General features: G+C 41.1%; 1 long non-coding RNA gene across 1 annotated transcript in view; it reads right to left on the bottom strand.

Annotated features, from left to right (window-relative positions):
• Positions 1-14,671: 14,671 nt before the first annotated feature.
• Positions 14,672-23,254, bottom strand: part of LOC110340452 — a 32,745-nt gene continuing 24,162 nt past the window's right edge. Inside the window, exon 3 of the long non-coding RNA XR_002382271.2 lies at positions 14,672-15,299. This is a non-coding gene — a long non-coding RNA (uncharacterized LOC110340452). The remainder of the gene's footprint in view (positions 15,300-23,254) is intronic.

The raw sequence follows: 23,254 nt of genomic DNA, 5'->3' as shown, positions 1-23,254 counted from the left end.
GCAGCCCAGGCAGTGGCCAGTGTCCTGCTCCCACCTACCTTGGAGCTTTTTAAAGCAGGACGAGTCAGCCTTGTGCGGGACTCTTTTATATGGATAGCTATGGAAACAATGCAGCTGCCTCTTCTTTCTTAAGTCAAAAGGAATTGTCTGGCAAAAACCCTCCTGGCAATCTAGCGTCTCTGCATAATTCTCATTCATCTTAAGAATGGTTGGATATAATTAGAAATATTTTTCTTATTGAGTATGTGGATAAATCTCCTATGGATAATTTGAGAAGATTCAGGCTGGTGGATAAAGACAGTGGCCAGCAGGGTACCTGGCTGCCCTCCCTGCTTCTTTTCGGCCCTGCCAGGCATGCCATTCATAGCCTTGCATCACTTTTGTATATTTCACATGTTAAGTGATATAAATAAAATATATTTATTTTAAATTTACAAGGCTTAATTTTTCACCTGTTAATCCTCTCTCTCCAGACCAGCAAAATTAAGTTGCATGCCTTCAACAATTGAAACAGAGAGGAAAATCTCTTTGTTTTCCCAACATTCTGAGAATTTCCTGGCTCTTGTTAAAAATAATAATAATAAACATAACAATTGTTTCGGCCAAGCTGTTGCTCTGTATAGCAGCATGTCATTCCCTGCCCCCTCCTCATTGGCATATATTCAAGAAAGAAAGTTGAGTGTTTCCTAGTAGGAAAGGGTGGTTTTTTTGAGAGAACTTCTCAATTTTTTTTTTCTATCATAGCACATCAAGGGAAAATGGCAATGTAAGTACAATACCCTAGAGAAGTGTGGGAGAGATTTGGCTGTATCTCTATAAATGACTTGGAAAGGCTATTTCTTCATATCTTCTTTTTTTCGGTAATGAAATAAAGTAAATATACTATCTATCATATTAAGGAAAATATTAAATACCGAGTGTGTCTTAAATTTCCAAATCATATCTTTTTAAAACTGTTAAAGTAAATGTGAGTTAGATCTCTCTCTCTCTCTCTCTCTCTCTCTCTCTCTCTCTCTCTCTCTCTCTCTCTCATATACACACATACGCATGCATGCAAATGTCCATACCTTTCTATATGCTCAAAATATGGCATTTTTCTAATCTAAAGTTTTAACTGGGGCAATAGTGGCACACACCTTTAATCCCAGCACTCAGGAGTGGGGCAGAGGCAGGCAAACCTCTGAATCTGAGGCCAGCCTGGTCTACAGAGTGAGTTCATGATAGCCAGGGCTACACAGAGAAACTCTGTTTTGAAAAAAATAAAAAATAAAAACAAAAAAGGGGGGAAATCTTTTTTAAGTGATACAGGTAGTTTCTGCATTCTTGATAATTAACATCATGGAGATCTTTGCACAAGAAAGGAAGGCCTGACCCCATTTTTTTGTGTCTGTTAAAATGGCAGCTTTGCCCAGGCTTTTTTTCTTCCTGCACTAACAAAATTCAATGTTGAATTTTCTGGGATAATGGAAGTAGAAGGTTAACCCATTTGAACTCGTTTACACATCATATGCTTCAAAAGTTGATGAAGCCATAATCTTTAAAATATCTGCATGCTAAAATGGTCCTAAGCTGCTAAGTTGGTCAAAGGGCACATTAGTCACAGACACAGAGAAGGGCCTGATGCAGTCAAAGTGCAAGCTTTGAAGCCGTCACTCTGAGCTATCACCCAGGATCACAATTCTCCCTTCCAGCACCTTGCCTTTGGCTGGCTGCCTTCTGGGCATGGTTCCCTGCCCCAGGCATCCTGGGACATCAGCTTTCCAGCAATTACAGGGGTCTCTTGACAATGGCAGGGCCCATTACACTTTCAGCTGGCTGCTGAATCCTGGTTCCACTGAACACAAGGGCAAAGACACCATTGTGTTTGCCTCCTGTGGGAACAGAGGGAACACAGCCGAACTCTAGCACAGCCCAGGCTACTCTCAAGGGACCCTTGTCTAGTCATCTCACAGCTAAAGGCGGTCCCAAGGTCACGTCCCAACTGCTACTCTAACACCTAGTGGATCAACATTCCATGGCGCATCTGTTGCTTTTTTGAGGCTGGGACACACTGGCTGGGCAGTCCTGCTTTGGTGAACCTGGTGAACCACGCTGCCGGTTTCCATTAAACAGACATCATTAGTGTCCAATTTGGTGTTTTGATATTCTTATTCCATTTCTGATCCCATGAGCATCTTCCTTAAGCATTAAGTGTTTCTCATTCGGTGTTGTTTCTGAACTGATTTTCATTTTTAAATCATTTTTTCATAGTGAGTTGGTCATCTCAGAATGTATATATTGTTTCCTCCGTTTGTGAGCTCTTCTCTCAAATGCTCTGCAATGCTGTGCTACACAGCTAGAAACTACCTGGTGTAGCACTTTTTAGTGTAAAGAAAATGCAAAGTCTTGTTTCTCAGTGTTTGAGAGACAAGCCTTAGTTGGTCCTTAAGTCTTTTGGTCCATGACTTATGACTGGTAAAAATTCTCTGACCAGAATGTTAGATATAGGTCAGTCAGTTGAGTTAGTGTACTTCCCATTCTGAAAACAAGTCAAGATAAACACCCTTTCTGTGCCTCCTGGATTTCAGCACTTCTCAAATGAGTCTTATGCTTTCCATGGGTCACCACCCTAGGCCATGTGTCACATTCAAGTCTCATGGCTACTTCAGAAATAGGGGATATTCAAGAGTGAACCTTGGTCTATGCTGCTCAGGGAGGTTCCAAAGGGACAATAGCCACTGGCCTTGTCTACAGGAGGGCTGGCTTTAAAGAATCAAAAAGACACCGATAAACTGGCTCAAGTCACCTCAAAACAACATGACAACAATTTTTAAAAAAGGTGGAGCTGACATTTAGAAAGCACCCCAACCCCTAGTGTATACATTCAAGATGCTCCATGTGTCCTTGTCTTAACATCCTTGTCCTTCACAGCTGACCTGGAGTTAATTCTCCTTAGAAATTTAGGATGCCTTCCCAAGACTCCATTTCCTGCTATATAAAAAGATAAGGAAGTACTGCCACATATCAGTATTTGGGAATATAAAATGTCTGGAAACTTTGAACAGTGTGTGGCACCCCTTGCTCACTCAGTTGATACCAACACTTATGATTACAATGGCCCCGGTATTTTTGTTAGTGCTTATGTTGACCTTTCTGCTACAGTAAGACTTGCTTCCTTGTGATCTCAGTTACCCAGGATGTACCAGGCTCCATATAAGCCCCCACTGCATTCGTGAAATGTGCTCCTCCCTTCCTTATCACTCCGTCACAGTCTTATCATCACAGTCCAGATCAGATCTCACCCACATCTTCTTCTTGGGTATTCCACCTAATAAAGGCTCAAAAAGAGACACAAAGCTGTCATATTATGATAAATGTGAAGAAATTGTGGGAGTGGGTGGGGAAATGAACTAACTGCTGGCCTCTAGGGAGGAACCGGATGGTTTGTAACAGTGAAAGACTATACTTTTTTGTACTTTCTGAGTTTTGTGCTTGGTGGAACCAGAAAGAATAAAAGAGGAAGAAAGGCTTCAAGTTTCCATAGGAAGAACCAGCTTCCACTATTGCTTTTAAAATGAAAGCTGATTAATTCTCAAAAGACTGTCTTACCTATGAACAGAAAAGAATGAATTGAAATGGAAAGAAGAACACAGAATTAGAGACAGCAGACAAGCGCCTGGAGGGGTCAGGACTGGAGATGGGAGTTTTCAGAAGGTCAGTTCTTTCTCTGTGTCTCTGTCTCTCTCTTTCTCTCTCTGTCTCTCTGTCTCCGTGTCTCTGTCTCTGTCTCTGTCTCTGTCTCTGTCTCTCTCTCTCTCTCTCTCTCTCTCTCTCTCTCTCTCTCTCTCTCTCTCTCTCTCTCTCTTTCCTGTAGATCAAACTTCTGGTCCATTTTTCTTTCTAGCAATGGATGTTGGTACTGTGTTCTTCAAATTTGCTGATTGGCTTATTCAAACTTGATAACTCTGCGCCAGCAATCCACCTGAACAAAATATGTCTGAATATCCAGATGTAGCATTTTCTAGGGAATTACTTTATAAAGAAAACAACGAGGCCTTTGAGATGGTTCAGCAGGTAAAGGCCTTGTCTTGCCTCCAGGCCTAATGATGTGAATTCAGTCCCCAAGACCCACACGATGAAAGAGAGAACCAACCTCCACAAGTGTCCGAGACAGACAGACAGAAAGAGGGAGACAGAGTATAAACAACTATAAAAACAACAGCAAAAAAGGCAAAATGACAGCCAGCAAAAAGGTTGAGAACACTCATGACTTAAAATTTTTGAGACAGATGATGTTATCATCCAAAACCATTTAAATTTGATTTTCTGTGTATGAAGCGACTTTGTAGTTTTCCCAGATTTATCCTTAAAAGATTGTGAGAATTTAGTCCTATATTGAAATGGGTAAAGAAGATGGAAGTTTGTATCTGTGTTTGCTAACAGATGAAATTGTCCAGGAAATTACTGAAAGTGTGCTATATTCAAATCCAACAAAATCCAGGTTTGTATGTAAAGAATTCTATGTGGCGCTTAGGACAGAACAAGAGGGGCCACACCCCACTTCCCTCACCTGGAAGTCCCGCAGCAGAAAGCACATCTGAAGATGCGAGAGCTATGACCGTGGAAGACTCCAGGGGAAGAGACCAGCTCCCCTGAGACTAAAACATTATTTTGTTTCTTCCAATTAAAAAAGTATGTAGGTATATGAACATGCCAGAAATTTGAGGAAAAAACAACAAAAGAATGAAAAGGAGACATTATTTTTGTTTTCTTGTTTTGAGATAGGATCTCAATATATATCTCCCAGGCAAGCCCCAAGCTCAATTGTCCTTCTCAAGTGCTGGAACGATAGGTATGTGTCACTACATCCATCTTGAGAAAGGATTTGGTGAAAACTGCATTCACATGTACATATTTCAACATCCAGGTATTAGCTTGTGTCAAGTTAATATCATTATGCAACTGAGACGTATGATCAGTGTGCATACAAGGCTTCTATTGTCCCCACCCCTATAATGACAGAGACCAATGCATGCTGCTTGGATGGCTAAGGAACATGCACCCACTATTTCAGCAATTCCACACATTACATGTTGTCCTGGGCCTGTAAATACCTTCTGAGAGATGCTTTTTTTCTTTAACAGCTCCAAGGTGTGAACCAGACAGATAATCAATCTCCCTTTACTTTTTCTCTGAGAAACCATGATCCAGAAAAGAATGAAGTGTCTTGTGTGATCACACTGGAATTCAAATAAAAATGTCCTGCCCTGCTCTACTCCTTCTGATGCCTAATGCATACACCTCTGAGTGTTGTTCCCTCCAGGCTGTTCTAACTCCCTTGGGCTGTTGATTGGCATGTAAGCTACTAAACTACTAGCCTTATTTGGGCACCATACAGCATTGTGAGGGAGATGGCATATAAGTTAGTAAACTGGTAGCCTCATCCAGATACCATATAATATTGTGAGGAAACTATAGTAATATATACAGCAATACTTATTTGGGAATGCAGAAAATTCAAATAAAGAGCCCAGAGAAAATGGGGTAAAAGAGTCACACACCCAGTCTTTGCCCTCCTGCTCCTTCAATTTCTTCAAACTCAAGATGCTGACAGTACAAACAGAATTCTGTTATTATGGTTTTATGCAAGCTTGTTAGCATTTACTATTATTATTATTATTATCATTAATAGTAGTAATAGTGGTTTAAAATGGGCTTCATTATAGCACTTCTATACATGTATGTAATGCATTTTGATCATATCCCTCTGAGGGTCCATGAAGGAATGTATAGGATTTGACAGGTGCAAGTCCAAGTAAAAAGAAATTCTTGAGGCCAAAATGGACTCAGAAAGAATGAAGTTAGGAAGAGGGAAAATTTGAAGTCTATCTGGGGAAGTCTTGTGTGAGGGCATAGTCTGGGGAAGCAGACTGGGATGGGATGAGTCAGGAGCCAATGCTCTGACTGACTCATTAAAAAACGACTGTCCTGTTCCAGAATTCCACAAGGCTGACCAGAGTGTTTCCTTTTTGCCTTTGTCCTCAGACCATTGGCCTCCCTTCATTCCCCACAAACCTGCTTGTTTCATGGTTGTTTTTTCCCTTACTATTTTGAGACTGAGTCTTGCTAGAGGCCTGATGTTGAGCTCACAGTCCTTCCCTCAAACTCCATTGCACCTGCCTCCTTCTACCACATTTTTGTTTTCCTCATTTTTTGCACAATTCTGTACTCTCACTTGGTTTTCCATCATCTACAAGTGTACCAGCTGCCCTGACCTCCCCCTATCCGACTCTTCCCCTGTTCTCTCCCCAACCCCAGAACACATTCAGGGATTCTGTCATGGCCCCTAATCTTTCACCTTTCTCCCTTAACCAGTGTCTTCACCCATGTGGATGCTTCTTGAAATTGGAAACAGCTATACTTTACTTCTACCTGGTTCCTGGGTGAGCCCATCAGCCCTACTTACAGCCCGTGACAACAAAAGATGCAGTTAATAGATAGAGGCGCGCGCGCGTATGCACACACACACACACATACACACACACACACACACACACACACACACACACACACACAGGCAACATTGGCAAGAATCTAGAATAGTCCACCAATGAGCTCTTCAATGGTCTCATTCAGGACTTAAAGTCTACCCACCATTTCTTTGAGAAGTTTTATTTTGTTTGACTACAATGAGATTTCTAATGTTAACTTTTAGGGTTGGAAAAAAATCATTGAGTAACCTACTTCTGTTTTCTTTATTTCACTTGCAAGAAGGAAAAGTTGAGATACTTTTGATCTTACTAAATCATCTCCCACAAATAAAAAAAATCAAGCTAAAAACATATTACATCCATGCCCTCCCCCAAAAAAAGAAAATAAAGAGCATGGGCTGGGCTGGGTTGGAATCTCATGGTGGAGGAAGGAAAAACTTTTGTTCTTTCTGTGAATTGAACATTTCAAGGAGACCCACATGTGGGCCAGCTTCCACCAAATGGCTTCTTTCTCTTCCTGGTCTTGGCTTGCTCCAGGTCAAGCAACTGTTCTGATGAGGAGCTGCTGAAAAGAGGGCTGTGTTCCAAGGCCGACGGGTATTTTTAGGGCTTGAGGAGGAAGGGTTTTTTATGTGAAGGGAAGGATGAGCATGTCATCCAAAGCTCTGGTCCTGTGAAGAAGCTGAAACTTGGCACAGTCCAAGAAGCTGACCGCGAGAGGACCAAAGCCAGAGAGAGAGGCCTCGCTTCCAGAAGCCAAATGCTGGAGACCCGCTTGTTCTGATCTAGCTGGAAAATTGAACACAGAAGTTTTCATGGATTTTCTCTTTTTTGGCCTTTTTATTAGAAATCACCCACAAAAGCACATATTTGTTTGTTTTGATTGATTTGTTGGAAGGTACAACTTTATATCCTGCATTCTTTTTCCCTTGAACAAATAAGAAAAGCAAACTAAAAACCACTGAAATACCCATGATATGGCATGGCCTGCGGGAAAACATTGGTAAGCTAATTCTGAAGACTCCTCTAAATAAACAGCCTAAAAAGAGCTGATGAACTGAACTCCAACTGCCTGTGTGCATGTGGTTGAGGAGTATGCTTCTTAGCTATGCTACTGTAGCTTGAATATGAAATATCCCCCAACCACCCATGGACTACATCCCAGATTTGTGGTGAGATCTCTACTTAGAAGTCTTTGAGGCACTGTGAATTTGTTCTTGGCCTTTGGAGCTAGTAATACCCTGACCTTTCCTATTCTTTCTTTTGTTATCTCTCCCCATGAGAATTGTTTGATGTACTTTCACTCTATAGGCCCAAGCCAATCAGTCACAGAACATCCAAAACTGAACCCAAGTAAGCCTTTCTCTTTACAAGTTGACTGTCTCCGGTGTTTGTTACAGTAATAGGGAGCCAACTCACAAATGTGCTGAATACTCATGCACATGCTTAACAAAAAGTAGATTGCTGCTTGGAAGAGAAGGTGGGAACAGCAGAGTTTCTTCCTTCGTGGATGATTGAGACTCAGTATGGGGTGCCAGGCTGTTATATAGGCACTCCCTACTGGACAAATGATTCCAAGCTGGCATTAAGAAAAAGCCATAGGATGGATGTGGTGCTACACACCTTGAGTCTCAGCATCTAGGCGGCAGAGACAGGCAAGGTGTCTATGAGTTCAAGACTAGCCTGGTCTACATAGATTCATATCATCCAGGGATACACAGTGAGATGTTGTCTCCAAAAAGAGGTGTGGGGTCAATAATTAACAATTTAGGGGAAATCCATGACTACTGTGAGTTCATGAGAGTCACTATATTTGTCAGCCCTCTTTCCTATAGTGTGGCTCTTAACATTCACCCCGACTTCTTCAAAGCTCATCCTATTCAATCACTTGTTCTCAGTATCTTGACAAGCTCTGAGTCCCTGCCTTAACCACTTTCTGCTACAAAAGAAAAGTTTTTTGACAGCTTCTGTTCTCTCCTCATTGTAATAGTGTGGTGATCAGAAGATATGGTGGACAGGAAACACTTGACACTGTGTGCTAGTATTAGCTGTTGTGGGGCTAGAACATTTTAACTTCATCTTCTTCCTTCCCCCCAACTCACTCCCGTTCAAAATAATCATTCAAAATGGAAACTCAGGCTGTCCTTTAAGTAAGTCATAAAGGACTCAAGGTACTTTGGGTAGATGTTAGATTTCCTCGGATAATTTTGAGACAGTGAGGGGTCTTAATCTGTCCCTCATATCTTCTTGGAAGATAAGAGAAAGTTTAACGATATTGACATAAGCTAGAATAATCAGTTTTCCTGCACTGTCTTAGCAGAAATTCTCAGCCTTCCTAATGCTGAGATCCTTTAATATAATTCCTCATGTTGTGGTGACCCCAACCATAAAATTATTTTGTTGTGTAAGACCCGAAAGTTAATACATAAGCCCCACCTGCCCAAGGATGAGGAAACTTCCTAGAATGCTGGGAGTTGTAGTTCTTGGAAAATAACAGCCAAGCCACATGGGAAAATATGGTGACTGTATGAATTTGTCCATAAAAGTCTCTACAACGTGTGCCTCATTGCCACTCAGCTGGGAATTCCAGGGAGTGGTCCTGCCCAAAGTCCATCTTGGTCAGTATTTCATTAAAATTTACTTCAAATTTGACTCAAGATTGTGGAACTCGTATTTCTTTCATAAATCTCAGTATTAACAACTGCTACTTCCCAACTGTAATTTTGCTACTGATATTAATAGTAATATAAATATCTTATATGCAGGATATCTAGTATGCAACCCCTAAAAGGATTGCAACCCATAGATTGAGAACTACTGTCTTCTGAGCAAATCAATTTCCTGCAATGTTGAAAAGTAGCTTTTAATAGTTTCAAGAACCATTAACTCATAACCTTGAAGCTATAAATGTCTTTATGAACAATGCTGTATATATATTTTACATTTTAAAACACTGTTCTTGCTGTTTGTGAGAAGCTGTGTCTACCTAAAGTAGTAAGGCCATGTTTGTCCTAAGGACAATTTTAGAAGCAACCTTGTGGTAATTAACTCAGCAGGACTCACCCATACAGCTCCAATTAACCCAAGAAGTATTAAAGGACTTTAAAATTAGGAGCACAACTAGAAGAAGTTCTTCCCTGTGGCAGTATATTTCACAAATAAAATTATAAACACAGAAAATAACTTTAAAACATGACGCAGGACTTGATTTATCCTGACAGAATTGTCGTTATTTCTGTTAAAGTCATTTTAAATTCCATTCTTATTACTAGAGGCATCAGTAATTTTAACAAAAGGAGTTTTATGTGAGGAAATAAATATACCTGGTATATTCTAAGAATCACTAAACGTTTTTCAGAACTGTGTTTCAAACTCTTCCCCTGCCAAGATGAGATGGACTTTTCTATGTATCTTGTTTTTTGTGTCTTCCAAGAGGAGCACCTTCTGATGGGGAGGAACCTGGGCAATGGACACCTGTAGTGAGATCAGGTGACTACACCAGCCTCTAGCATCCTAAGGCCAGGAGGTAATTACTTGTCCCTGGTTTCTGTGTATAGATGACTTCTCCAATGGAAACATTCTCCATTTCCCTGCCTCTCCCCCTTGTTCCTCCTCTTCCCCATCTCTCTCCCTCCCTTATCCCCTCTCTTTCTTATCCAACACCATCTTGCTTCTATAAACCCCACGGGAATGGTTGCCAAGGTGTCTCAATAAACCCAAGCATTAGATTTTTACTTTCCAAACTCTACTAGTACAGACTGGTCATCAGAGTTTAAGGTCACAGGACAGAATGTTCATTGTTTAAGATTTATTTACTTTATGTGTATAAGTGCTTTGCCTACATGTGTGCATGCGCACCACATGCATGTCTGGTACCCATGGTGGTCAGAAGAGGGCAGCTGATCCTCTGGAACAGAAGTTGTGGGTGGTTGTGAACCACCATGTGGGTGCTGGGAACTGAACCCAGATTCATTGCAAGAGCAGGCTGTGCTGTTAACCACTGAGCAATTTCTCCAACCCCAGGGTAGTGTTCTTCTCAAACTTTAACTCTTGCTTGGGTTTGTTTTTCTCCCTTATACAAAAAATAAAATAAAAAATACTGCAAATGCAAATGGGTGAACACAAACTAGACCTGGAGCACAGTGTGAAGGTCTCTCTTTTCCTAAACTACTTCTTGTTGGTGAACTGAGTTTAGGGTGGCAAAACAATAGGCCTGGCCTGAATGAAAAGCCTTTCTAGGCAAGGGGGATCTGCATGGCCTAGCACTGATCCCTTCTCTGTGACAGGTTCTACCAGACTTCCTTGAAGACATGTTTCTCCAGTCCCTAGAGGTTCTTCTTTAAAATCTCTTTCCTCAGGCTGTTTGAGTGGTGGTGAAGGTAGTTCATGTTTTACAGTCAACAATACAGTATTGTACACATCAGTGATCTCTTAAACATTAAGTGGGTAGAGTTACACTTGAGAGTTCTCCATTCCCCCTATCCCTTCCATCTCACTGTAAGCAGTGGTGTAGCACGCGGCCCTCCTAGACTGTTTGTGTGCACTTTTAATAGGCACATGTGAAATTTTTGCAGTTAAAAAACTATTGGCCTGGCATGGTGGAATATGTTTGTCATCCCAGTTCTCAGGAGGCAGAAGCAGAAGGATCAGGAATTCAAGGTCACCCTCACTTAAATAGTACGTTTAAGGCCAGTCTGAGCTACATTAGATCCTGTCCTAAAACAAAGAAAGGAAGAAGCACAAATATAAAAAAGACAAATTGTGTTCTACATTTAAAAAATCTTTTCATGTGGGCAAATATATTAATATAATTACAGTGTAGGGTGAACATGCTTTATTTCATTGCCGATGGGCTGCCATATCTTTCTCTCTCTCCATTAGAAACTGTACTGCCAAGAACTTTTTCATCCTTTCTGAAGGATGCTTTTATTATCTTGTTTTATACAATTAGTTCTTTTTATTGCAGCTATAATTTAATTTTGCGTAACATGAAAATTTAAAGTTTACTTTAAAAATTATTGTATGTATTTATGTAGCAGTAGGGAGGGCAGCAGGTGCATCACATATGTGTGTAGCAATCAGAGAACAACTTACAGGAAACAGTTACCCTGCTCTACAGTGTATGGCTTGGGGATCGAATTTGGGTGGCCAGGTTAGGCAGAAAATGCCTTTACCTGCTGAGCCATCTCTCCTTAGACTTAACTTTTAAAATATAGCTATATATTAATTTCCAATTATTTAATGAATCCAGTTGTCTCTTGGCATCCAGGGTAGACGGAGTCTAGGATCCCAACTGGGTGTTACAACCCACCAATGGTCAAGTCCTGTTAAGAGAAGATTTTCCTTGCTAGCCGCTTTGGTTTATCCCCCGCCAGCCGCCTGGGCTCTGCCGCATTGTAGTCCCCAAATAAACACACAAGACGCTGTATTAATTATGAAGCTGTTGGCCTTTGCTTGTTTCTTACTGACTAGCTCTGACTTAAGTAATTACCCCATAATTGTTAATCTAAGTATTTCTCTTACCGGAGAATAGTTCCGGGCTTCCTACCCCATGGCGGTTACATCTCGAATCTCCTTGTGTTTCTCCTTCCCAGAATCCTCCTGGACTCCTAGTCCCACCTATCTAGATTCCTATTGGCTCAACAGTATTTTATTGACAAAGGACTTCCCAAACAAAGTCCGCTATATAAGATGACATGGTGTTTTTCTGATTCCTTCTCACATTCTTTAATGTATTTTAAATCACCTCTAGTCTGTTTATAATACTTAATGCAGTATAAAAACCATAAAATGCCTTCTATACTCTATTTGGGAAATAGCAATATGCAGCATCTGCACATAGCCAGTATAGACACAATACAAATGTTTTCCCCCTAAGATTGGCTGAATCTGCCTCTAAGGAACATTTTAGATAGGATGGGTTGACTGCAGCCCACCTGTGTATGGTTGAAAGTACTAAATTCATCATAAACTAAGTTTATCAAGGCTGTCTACGCTGGCTTCAACTTCTCCCATCCATTTGTATTCTCTGCCCAAAGCTCTGGGTTTGTACCAGTCCCATGCTCCAACCAGGATAATCTCATAAAAGGTTGCAACTGGAAGAACAGGTCTTCAGACATGCTTACCTATCAGCTTGTTTAAACATCTTTATTCTTCTTGTATGCTTTCTCTTCTAGCTGAATTTCAGGATTTACTTCCCATCCCAACTTAAACTTCAAAATTCTATTTGTGACTTCACTGAGCATAGAGCTAAATTTGAATGGAGATGCTCAGGTACAAGAGTTTGGAAGCATGCATAAAGTAGTGTGAACACAGTCACAGTCAAGACACAGAGCAGCTTCATCAATCAAAAAAAAAAAGTCTCCCTGTCCACCACCTCTTCACCCTCATATTTTCATCCAGTCGTGAAAGTTGGCCCTGGTGATCCGATCCCTATGTGATCCCTGCCACCTCATTCTTAAGAATAGTATATAAATGGAACCATATAGTTACATAACCCCATGAGGCTGCTCTTTGACTCAGCACCCTTGAGATTGTCCAAGTCCCTTACCTTGTCAGCTGTCTGCTCGTTCTTCATTGCCGAGATGCTCCATTGCATAGACAGATGTACCAGGGTTCACCCATACTCCCCTACCAAGGAGGAGGACTCACAGTGTTTGCAGTTTGGGAACTCTTACCATTAGTACTGTCTTGGGCATCCATATACAGGATTTTGTGCGCGCGCACGTGTGTGTGTGTGTGTGTGTGTGTGTGTGTGTGTGTGTGTGTGTGTGTGTGTTTCCTGGAGTTGAAATCAAGGGTTGGTAAGCAAGTGTAGATCCAGCTTTGTGCAAAATTGCCAAATGCATCAGTGTGAGTTGGCACTCCTTTGTATTATTTCTGATAGTTGGTAATGTAATTTTTGTTTTTGTTTGTTTGAGACAGGGTTCCTCTTTTCAGCTTTGTAGAGTTGTGGTGGTTTGAATAAGAATGGCCCCCATAGGCTCATAGATTGGAATGCATGGTCACTAGGGAGTGGCACTGTTAGGAGGTGTGACCTTGTTGGAGGAAGTGTGTCACTAGAGGTGGGCTTTGGGATTTTAAATACTCAAGCCAGGCCCAATCTCTCCCTCTCCTCTCTCTCTCTCTCTCTCTCTCTCTCTCTCTCTCTCTCTCTCTCTCTCTCTCTCTCTCTCTCTCTCCCTCCCTCCCTCTCTTTCTTTCCCTCCTACTCCTCCTCCTCTTCCTTCTTGTTCTTAAGATTTATTTATTAAATATACATTGGGGTTTTGCCAGCTTGTATGTCTGTATGAGGGTGTCAGATCCCCTGGAACTGGAGTTACGAACGGCCATGTGAGTATTGGGAATTGAATCTGAGTCCTTTGGAAGCACATCCCTTGCTCTTAACTGCTTGAACCATTTCTCTATCCCCCTGTATGCAGTTTTTAATTGAAGTCATTCCTTTAAGTGTGAAATGGTATCTCATTAGGATTTGATGGCATCTCTCTGATGACTACTAGTGTTGAAAATCTTTTCATGTGTTTATAAACCTGTCTTATATTTTCACTCATGAAGCATCTATTCAAATCATTTGCCTATTTTTAAGATATTACTTTTCTTACTAGTGAATTTTAAAATTATTTACATATTCTGGATGAAAATTCTTTGTTTGGCTAGGCCATCCCCTTGAGACTATGTCCCATGTGGTCACATAGGACCCTACACTACTAAAGCTCCCCTCCTGTTTAATGTTGGGTTCTTGTATCCTTGAAGTATTCTCTCTCTCTCTCTCTCTCTCTCTCTCTCTCTCTCTCTCTCTCTCTCTCTCTGTGTGTGTGTGTGTGTGTGTGTATGTGTGTGTGTATACACTCTGTGTGTGCATGTATGTGTGTTTGCATGTCTGCACACAGGTATGGGCAGGTGCACATGAATGTTATGTGTAGAGGCATGAAGCTGATGTTAGGAATCTTCCTCTGTGGTTCTTCCGCTTTGTCTTTTTGAGTAGGAATCTCTCAGTGAAATTCAGAAGAGGTTCCTCTTCCTTGGTAGGGGAGCATGGGTGAACCCTGGTACAACTGTCTATGCAATGGTGCATCTCAGCAAGGAAGACCGAGCGGACAGCTGACAAGGTAAGGGACTTGGACAATCTCAAGGGTGCTGGCATTTATGTGAGTTCTGGAGACACAAACAACAGTCTGTTGAATACACAGCAAGTCCTCTGGTCCATCTCCCTCCATCTTGCCATCCTTAATGATCTTGCAATGAGAGTCCCATGTTTTCATTTTCTACTGGGCTCCAGAACCAGGTAGTTGCTCACATTTTTTAGATGTGATATGTGATTGCTTTTGGCCTAGCCATTTCATATCTTTTTATTCTCTTAACATAGTCTTTCCAGGAGCAAAGTTTTAAGCTTTAGATGAAACCTAATTTATCAACTTCATCTTTTATGGCTGGTGCTTTGGGAGTCATTTCCAGGAACTCTTTGATGGTGGAAGGTTTCTTGCCTGTTATCTTGTTAAGTGTGTTACAGTTATGTTTTTCATTGAGATATATGAGCCATTTTAGTTAGTCTTATAGAGTTTATGAGACTCGATTTTTACACCCAACATTTGATTGACAATACTTTGACTTGCAGATTCATTTAGGACACAGGTCACTTTACAGCACATCTTTTCATGCGGGAACACGATGACACTGCTTTCATTCAGGTTCCTCTGTCATCTCCTGTAAAGTTTCATGTTTTTATCCATACGTGTCTCACACAGTTTTACTGCTTTACTGATGGGTGTTGTATATTTTTATTGCTATTGCATGAGATCTGTTCTCCATTGCACCTCCTGATTCATGTACCTGAAGAAGTGAAGCAGAAAAACACTGACAATGAAGAATTGAAATAAAGAAGAAAGTTATTGCATCCCTCCTGGTCTTACAACACAAGGGCACTAAATGTTTGCTTCAGGCAGGCTCCGAGAGAGACAGTCCTTCCCCTTCATGTTCTGGTTCCCTTATGAGCACGGGGGATGGGGTGGGGTGAAGTTGGCATGTATGTCCTGCTGGAATGATGCCTCTGGCCAGCACTGTGAGTAGTTCTGCTTCTGAATTGCTTCAAGGTACTAAGGGCTCTTATTCTTAACCGTGGGTTCTAACAGCTAACTGCACCAGGCAAGCAAGCACATCTTATCAGTTCATATTTAGTCAACTACATGTAACACACCAGCTAACTTTGCTACTCAGAATTTTTTTCTTACATAACCAGGGCTCTGGAGATGAGTCGTTGCTGATGTTAGCTCAGTGTTCAGTAGTGTCATTGCAAAGTCAAGCTCTTGTTTTCTTTCTGATTTTTCTTTACATAATCTGTTTTGGTTTGGAATGACTTTAGTCACAGGAAAATCATAAAGAGGGTATAAGTCCATTTTACCCAACTTCCCATCACTTTAAAACATTAGTCAGAAGTAAGACATTTGAATTGATACTGTTAGTTAAACACAGTTTTCATTGGCATTTTTGTCAGTTTGTCCACGAATGTGCTTGTGCAGTTCAGAATCCAGCCCATGCCTCACTGCCTCTAATCCCCAGATCTCCTTAGGCATTTCTCAGCTGTCAGTGTCTCTGGTCTTCACTTGTTTTTCACAGTTTGGGCATTTCTGGAAGGATTCTGGTTGGATATTTTATAGGATATTCCTCAGTTTGATTTGTCTAATGATTTCTCCTAACTATACTGAGATGACTTGGGGAGGATCACTCTAGACATGGAATGCCCTTCTCACTACATCGTATCAAGGGATACACGCATTCAACATGACAAGCAATAGTGATGTGAATCTCTCAATTGTTAACTTCTGTGGTGGTTTATCTTCAGTGACAACTGACTGAATTTGGAGTCACCTAGGGAACACACCTCTGACGTGTCTGTGGGGTTGTTTTCAGAGGGGTTTAAATGAGGAGGAAGCGTCAGCCAAGTCTGGTGGAACTGTGTACGACTCAGGCACTTTCAAGGGTGGGGAGAAAAGACCTCCCATGAATGTAGATGGTACCACTCCATGGGCTGGGGGCCAGGACTGAATAAAAGGCATGGGGAAGGGGGATCCAGATGGGTAATAACATTCCTTGTTTTCTGCTTCCTGGACTGCTCACATGTGAGGTGTCCCAGTCACGCATTCATGCTTCTAGAAACTCCCAGGTCTTGCCTGTCCTCTTATACTGGGAGCCACAACAAAACATTCCTCCTTTAGATTTCTTCTTATTAGATATTTGGCCACACTAAACAGAAAGTGCCCGATCCAACTGGTGATGTTAAACTTGATGACTAAGGTAGTCTCAGCCAGACATCTTAGTCGTTTTATTATGGAGGATGTAAAACATACATGAAAATAGAGTTGGCCCATGTGTTTGTCTATCCAGTTTCCTCAACTGTTGGTCTTATACCAGTTACCTACAAATTTATTCTTTCCATCAGCTTCCCCTGGGCAACTTGGAAGCAAGTTCTAGACCTCACATTTAACCTATTAGTATTCCAGTGTGAGTCACTAGTAGCTAAGGACTTCTAGAAAGATAGTCATTAATGGTATCATTAAAACTGTAACTATAGTTTGCTTCAAGGCTGTTTCTGTTTTCCCTCTGCACCCTCTTGGCATAGAGTCCTTCATCCTTGCCACTTAACAGCTGCCAGAAAGCATGACTGTATTCATTCATCACTTCTTAGTTCAAGGTAAGACACAGTGAGCAGGAGTAACAATAAATCAAAGCTTCTCCCATTGCAGTATGTTCATTGGCCAGCGCAGGTCACATGGCTACCACAAGTAACCAGGGAGGCTAGAAAACCGAGCACTTGGCTTTTCAGCCTCCCTAATTGAGGACAGCATGGGATGATGAGGTTGGGAAGAGATGTTAAGTGAACCAACACAGAGTTATCTTTCACACTAATTTGGGGGAATGGAAAAGACTTGGCTGACAGTTCCCACCATTCTGTGAAACTAGTCATTAGGACTGGACAGGGATTGAGCAGAATTGGCAGCTGGAGTCATGGCAACGCTCAAGTTACTCCTGCCTTTGGCTTAGCGAGTCCTTAAGGCTGTGGCCTAGCTGAGCCTATTAACGGAAGCCGAAGCCCCAGCTGTGGAGCTGTAGAGAGCAGGGCTGGAGTCTGGCAGCCAGGTTAATTTGTCTTCAATGATTCCAAGGCGTAGTTGTTAGAGAAAGTCATTTTGTAGGGCATGAATCAGAGAGATGCTAGATTGCCCAATACCTAAGTTATTAGTAGGCGTTAGAAGCAATATCAAAGCAGGAACTGCGGAATAAGTATTCAGTTGAGATGACTAGAGTAAGAATTTTGTAAAAATTTTTAAAAATACTTGGAAGTCACCAGCTTTCAGTGTTCTGTAATTTAACACACCTCTAAGAACAGAAAATACTGAACTTTGACATGCCATTGACTTTAAGGCACATCTTGACCTCAGAAACCTTAAAAATGCCAGGGGATGTGTCTTAACATTGGATTCTCCTGATTACACTGCTTAACAATCTTTTGGGTTCTATGCTGTGGTCTTTTTTAAAAGTTGCTTTATTGAACTCCAATCAATATCACTGCATTATATGTGTGTGCCTATATAGTATCACCAGCCAGTGCTTACCAAGAAAGGCCACACTCTCAAATCTTTTCACCATAAATTGCTTTGTTCATATTTTTTATTCAATGGGTCATTCTGTTTGTCCTTCTGTAAGTCAACATGGTGTTTTTAATTTACCCACTTTATGGTACCTCAGTGTTTAAACCCTTTTTAAAAATACCGTAGTCCCAGCTTGCTATAAAAATGTTTGTCCATCCATTCAACTGCCAATTGGTGTTTGAGGTTTTTTTTAACTGTTATGTATACTAAAGACTCTAGGAACATATGTGTAAGCATTTTTCACAGACTTACATGTAATTTCCCTGGGTAAGTATCAAGACTAGAGTTTCTAGTCTTGCAAAGCAATCATATATTTAACTTTATAATAAGTTACCATTTTGCACTTCCACCTGCAAGGTGTGAGACTCCAGTTTCTGTGTTCTTACATCAAAACACTGAGTACTGTCCACCTGTTAACTATACCTTGAGCTTTGTCTGCTAGACTTAAAGAGACATCTTGCTATGATTTTAAATTGCTTTTGCTTGATGACATTATGTTGAGTATCTTTTAGCATGTTGTTAGAGCTTTTCTTTAGAAATTCTAACTGAAGATTTTTCTCTACTTTTAAAAATTAGGTTAGGACTGAGAGCATGGTTTAGTGATAGTACATGCATTCACAAATTCCTGGCTTGGAGAAGAAGGAGGAAGAGGAGAAGAGGAGGAGGAGGAGGAGGAGGAGGAGGAGGAGGAGGAGGAGGAAGAAGAAGAAGAAGAAGAAGAAGAAGGAGGAGGAGGAGGAGGAGGAGGAGGAGGAGGAGGAGAAGGAGAAGGAGAAGGAGAAGGAGAAGGAGAAGGAGAAGAAGGGGTTCTTTTTTCTTTCTTATTGAAAGGTAGACACTCTGCATACTCTCGGTGTTGACCTTTTTGTCAGCTGTGTGTTTTGCAAGAAATGTGAAGAAATGAAAAAATACCTATACAAAGAAATACCATTAGCACCGAAGCAACCTGAACTTGAAGTCAAATCACCTCATACCAGGTTCAGCGGGCTCCATATTCCCCTTAGTTCTCCTTCTACCAGGCTTTGTGCTCTTTGATGTCTTTCTCTAGAATTCTGGAGCTCACAGAGGATTCACTAAGTTGCCACTCAATTTGTAAGAGGCAGGACCAGCACTCCAAGCAAGCTGAGAAGTGTGTCTGGGTACGGAGTGATGAGACAGAAGTCAAGATAGAAGGATCAGTAAAAGCCATGACTGTCTGCAGTCAAAAGCTAATAACCAAGGTAGACCAGAACTGTTCCTTGGGATGGAGAACAGATACTACCTTTAAAAGAAATTCTCAGTCATTTTCCTCTGACTTGCTTTTGGCAGTTAAAACAAATAAAATCAAGGCAGAAGAAGGCACTGGCTCCCTTCACTTCCCTTTGAGGTCTTTTTTTGTTGTTGTTCTTTTTTATCATTTTTTGTTTTAATTTTAAATAGCTTGTTTCACACGTCAATCCCAGTTCCACCTCCCTCCCCCCCTCCCTTTGAGGTCTTAGATTTATGTTTAGGTTAGGTAAAATAAAGGAATTTGAAGCTTCATATTAGTTTATAAGTATATGCTTTGACAGACAAAAAATCAAACCAAACACACTAGTGACAAAAATGGAAGGTAAAATAGGCCAACATCAAGTTCTGAGCTCAGGGAACAAGCCCCTGTCTGTGTTCCAGGAATGCGAGAAAAATGACATATTTCAAATCTGAGCTAATTCTTTCCTCTTAGCTAATTGCTCATGGTTGAACAGTCCTTTTATGTGTCAAGAAAATGATCCTTTCTCTCCCTGATCTTCCATTAAAAGCAGTGGGACAATTAATTCTTCCTACTGATTAATCTGATAATACAAATTCTTAAATGTGTGGAACCCAAATTTAGAGCTTCATCTAAAGACTGCATATTCAAAAGAAATGCGATCCATCAAGGACCAGCTTCAGAAAACTGTGTTTGAAAGCTCAGACAGCTCTAGGGGGAAAAAGTAGACTATGGTTTAAGAAGTGTTTGATTAGGACAAAGAAGTTTTAAAAGGAGTAGAACTTTTGAGAGGCTCTAAAACCAGATTCATGCACAGGAAACGGACAGCATACTAATGGCAGAAATAATTCAAGACAAATATTTCAAGTCTGTCAACCTTAAATGAAAGAGCCCTTTTGTAAGTGTTGGCTGAGGTATTTTGCTTTACTAGAGGGTCCTATAGAGGAGATTGATCTAGAAGCTTGCATAGACCCTCTCTGTAAGACCACAGCTTCCCAAGAAAACTCCTTGGTCTTGGATCAGAAAGCAAGGAAATGGAACGGTCTAGAAGGGAAGAGAAAGGACATGGAAGCAGTGTGATAGAGAAGTCAATCTGGAGAAGTGGTATAGACCAGCAAGGGAGAGTAAAGAGGTGAGAGACAGGGGAGGCTCTTGACTCAATGGGAGCAGACCAAGGTGAGGTGCTCTGAGCAGACTCTGAAACGGTCTTGCTAAGAGAGCATGGACATGCTAAGTGCTGCCTTTTGAGTTTATTTGCTCTTACCTATGAAATACAACCTACCTAAATTTAACAAGCACATCTTGGAATGGTTCCTATTCTACTCAGGGGCTGACTGGCTTTCCAGCTCCCACTTGAGAAGAGCAGCACTCTCTCAACCGTAGGATGTATTTCATTGCTTCTCTTTGCATCTGTTTCCTCTAAACAGTTCCTTGGCAGCATCCTGAATCTTCCTGCCAGCTTCACCCTGGGCAACCACTTCCACTTAAAACTTGGAGCTATGAATCCCTCACTAGCCAACAGTCCCTTGCTCATTGCAGGATGGAGCAGGAGTGGGAAGCACTCCTTTTTACTCCACCACTGGACACTGTCTTTCTCCCAGTTTCCTCAAAACCAACACGCTTGTCTTGATCTGTGAAAACTTCCTTATTGGAGAATTACAAGAGAGGGTTATGATAACACATACAAAGCTAATAGTGACTGCCTTTATTTGAGGAGTATACTCTTACCATAGTACTGAATACTTGGCTTGGATGGTTTTGTATAATTGGCATAGGAGTATAGGGCAGGTATTACAATGACCTCCAGCTTATAACAAGAATGCAAGCCTGGAGAGATCCCATTAGTTCCTCAACTACACCTGTCCACAAACTAGTGAGTGGGTTCAATATCTGCATCTCCAACTACCATGCTACCTTGGACTCTCAAGGGAGAGTTCACTTTTCCCACTCCCTGAGGCATGGGTATTTTCTTCCCAAGCTCCTTCATGTATAGTATCCATTTTCCTTTGGAAAATTATACCAACCTTTAATACAAAAGCCATCTCTCTTATATCTATGTCTGTTTCCTTACACTCCCTCCAAAGTGAGTCTTGGGAACTCGAATATCATACAGATGTCCAGACAAAGAAAAATGGATGCTCACTAACAAACAGACATTGTGAGAGAGGACTTTAGCTATATGGATAAAAGTAGATGTACCTCCACTCTGTTCCATGAAATATATTTCCCATTACAAAGGGCCTGCCAGCATACTTACTGAACAGTTCACCAAAAATAAGCCAATTTTCCCAATATACATTTTTTCAAATTAAAAATGTACATAGAGTTATAAAAAAACTATTACAAAAGCAGTCAATTGGGCAAATAAATAGGATTTATTATAGGGTTTTTTTATGTGTGTACACATGTAACAAAGTCTGGTCGTACTCATCTCCCCATTGTTCTATTTGAACTTTTGTTTTTCGAGATGGGTTCTTACTATATAGTCTAGGCTGGCCTTGAACTTGGGCTTCTTATGCCTCAGGCTCTTGAGTACTGGAATCACAGATGTGCATGATCACGAAAAGCTTCTATTAGTAGACTTTTAAAGGAAGCTTTATGTCTATAGAAAGTTTGAGCAGAAAATTGTGAATCCCTCTAAGCTCCCTCATCCTGGTCCCAGTTTTCCTACCTCTGACATCTCCTTTTAGTGAGGTACACTTATTACAACTGATTAGTCAACATCGCACGACATCATTAGCTGAAAGACAAAGTTTGCATCAGGCACCACTCATTGTGTCGTATGGTTTTGACTAGGAAAATTTTTATAACCATCGTTATAGCATCGCAGAGTCACTGACTTTTTCCAGTGATAGTGTAGATCAAGACAATGATGAGGTCATTTTCTTCAAAGACTCTGAAGGCACCAGCTCCTGCATGCAAGTCGGATAGATCCACTGGTGGACTGAAGAGCTAGAGTGTTCTTGATTAAGTAAGGGATTCTTTCTAAAGAATACTGTATAATATTGATAATGAAAGAATGTACACTGTGTGTGATACAAACATTCTCCCTAAACCACAAAAATATTGAATTCCTGCCATCTGTTGCACAGAGGTTATTAGCCTGGGGTTGTAGACTTATCTCATCTAATATTCCTTTAAGTTTTGTGACAACATCTCAAAATTAGACACCATTGTACCCCTGCAGTGTAATAATCACATAAATACTAGAGAGAAATACCTCTACATCTTTTTTTTTTTTTGGTTTTTATGAGACAGGGTTTCTCTGTATTGTTTCGGAGGCTATCGGTCCAGCCTGGCCTCGAACTCACAGAGATCCGCCTGCCTCTGCCTCCTGAGTGCTGGGATTAAAGGCGTGCGCCACCACCGCCCGGCCCTCTACATCATTTTTAAATCAAGACTATCACCCAAATGCAAAGTTTCTAAAAAGGAAAAGGAGCTTTTGTCTTTTCAATGCATCTTGAACTTTAGAATCGCTGCCAAGGAATGATGGACCCAGACAACATATACAAAACAGAATAAATGTTTTTGTCAAAAGGACAGTGGGCACACAGAAGAACAATTGGTTCGTGCCTGGCATGTCAAGAGGAATGGATAAGGGAGCAGTTACTCAGTACTGATAGGCCTTCCAGGGCTGCGGTGTAGCTCAGTGGTAGAGCACTTGCCTAGCATGCACAAGACTTTGCCTTCAAGATGCAGCACTACCAGGAAAAAAAATCAGGTGGATCAGATTGTTTAATAGCAATTCCAACTGGCAGGTGAAACAATAAACTTGTCTGTTGGTTTACTGAAAAGGCAGAGAGATCAGCACGAGGCAAAGCTCCATCTGGAGCCTCGGTCATAACTCTCAAATGCTCTCTGCTTTCGGTGTTTCTGCCATGCCTTGGGTGCTATATATTCTGTATGGTAGA

The sequence above is a fragment of the Mesocricetus auratus genome, unplaced genomic scaffold (assembly GCF_017639785.1).
Source record: "Mesocricetus auratus isolate SY011 unplaced genomic scaffold, BCM_Maur_2.0 Super-Scaffold_100007, whole genome shotgun sequence".
Taxonomy (NCBI): domain Eukaryota; kingdom Metazoa; phylum Chordata; class Mammalia; order Rodentia; family Cricetidae; genus Mesocricetus; species Mesocricetus auratus.
The sequence above is the reverse complement of the archived record's forward strand: the minus strand, read 5'-3'. Positions and strand labels throughout refer to the sequence as shown.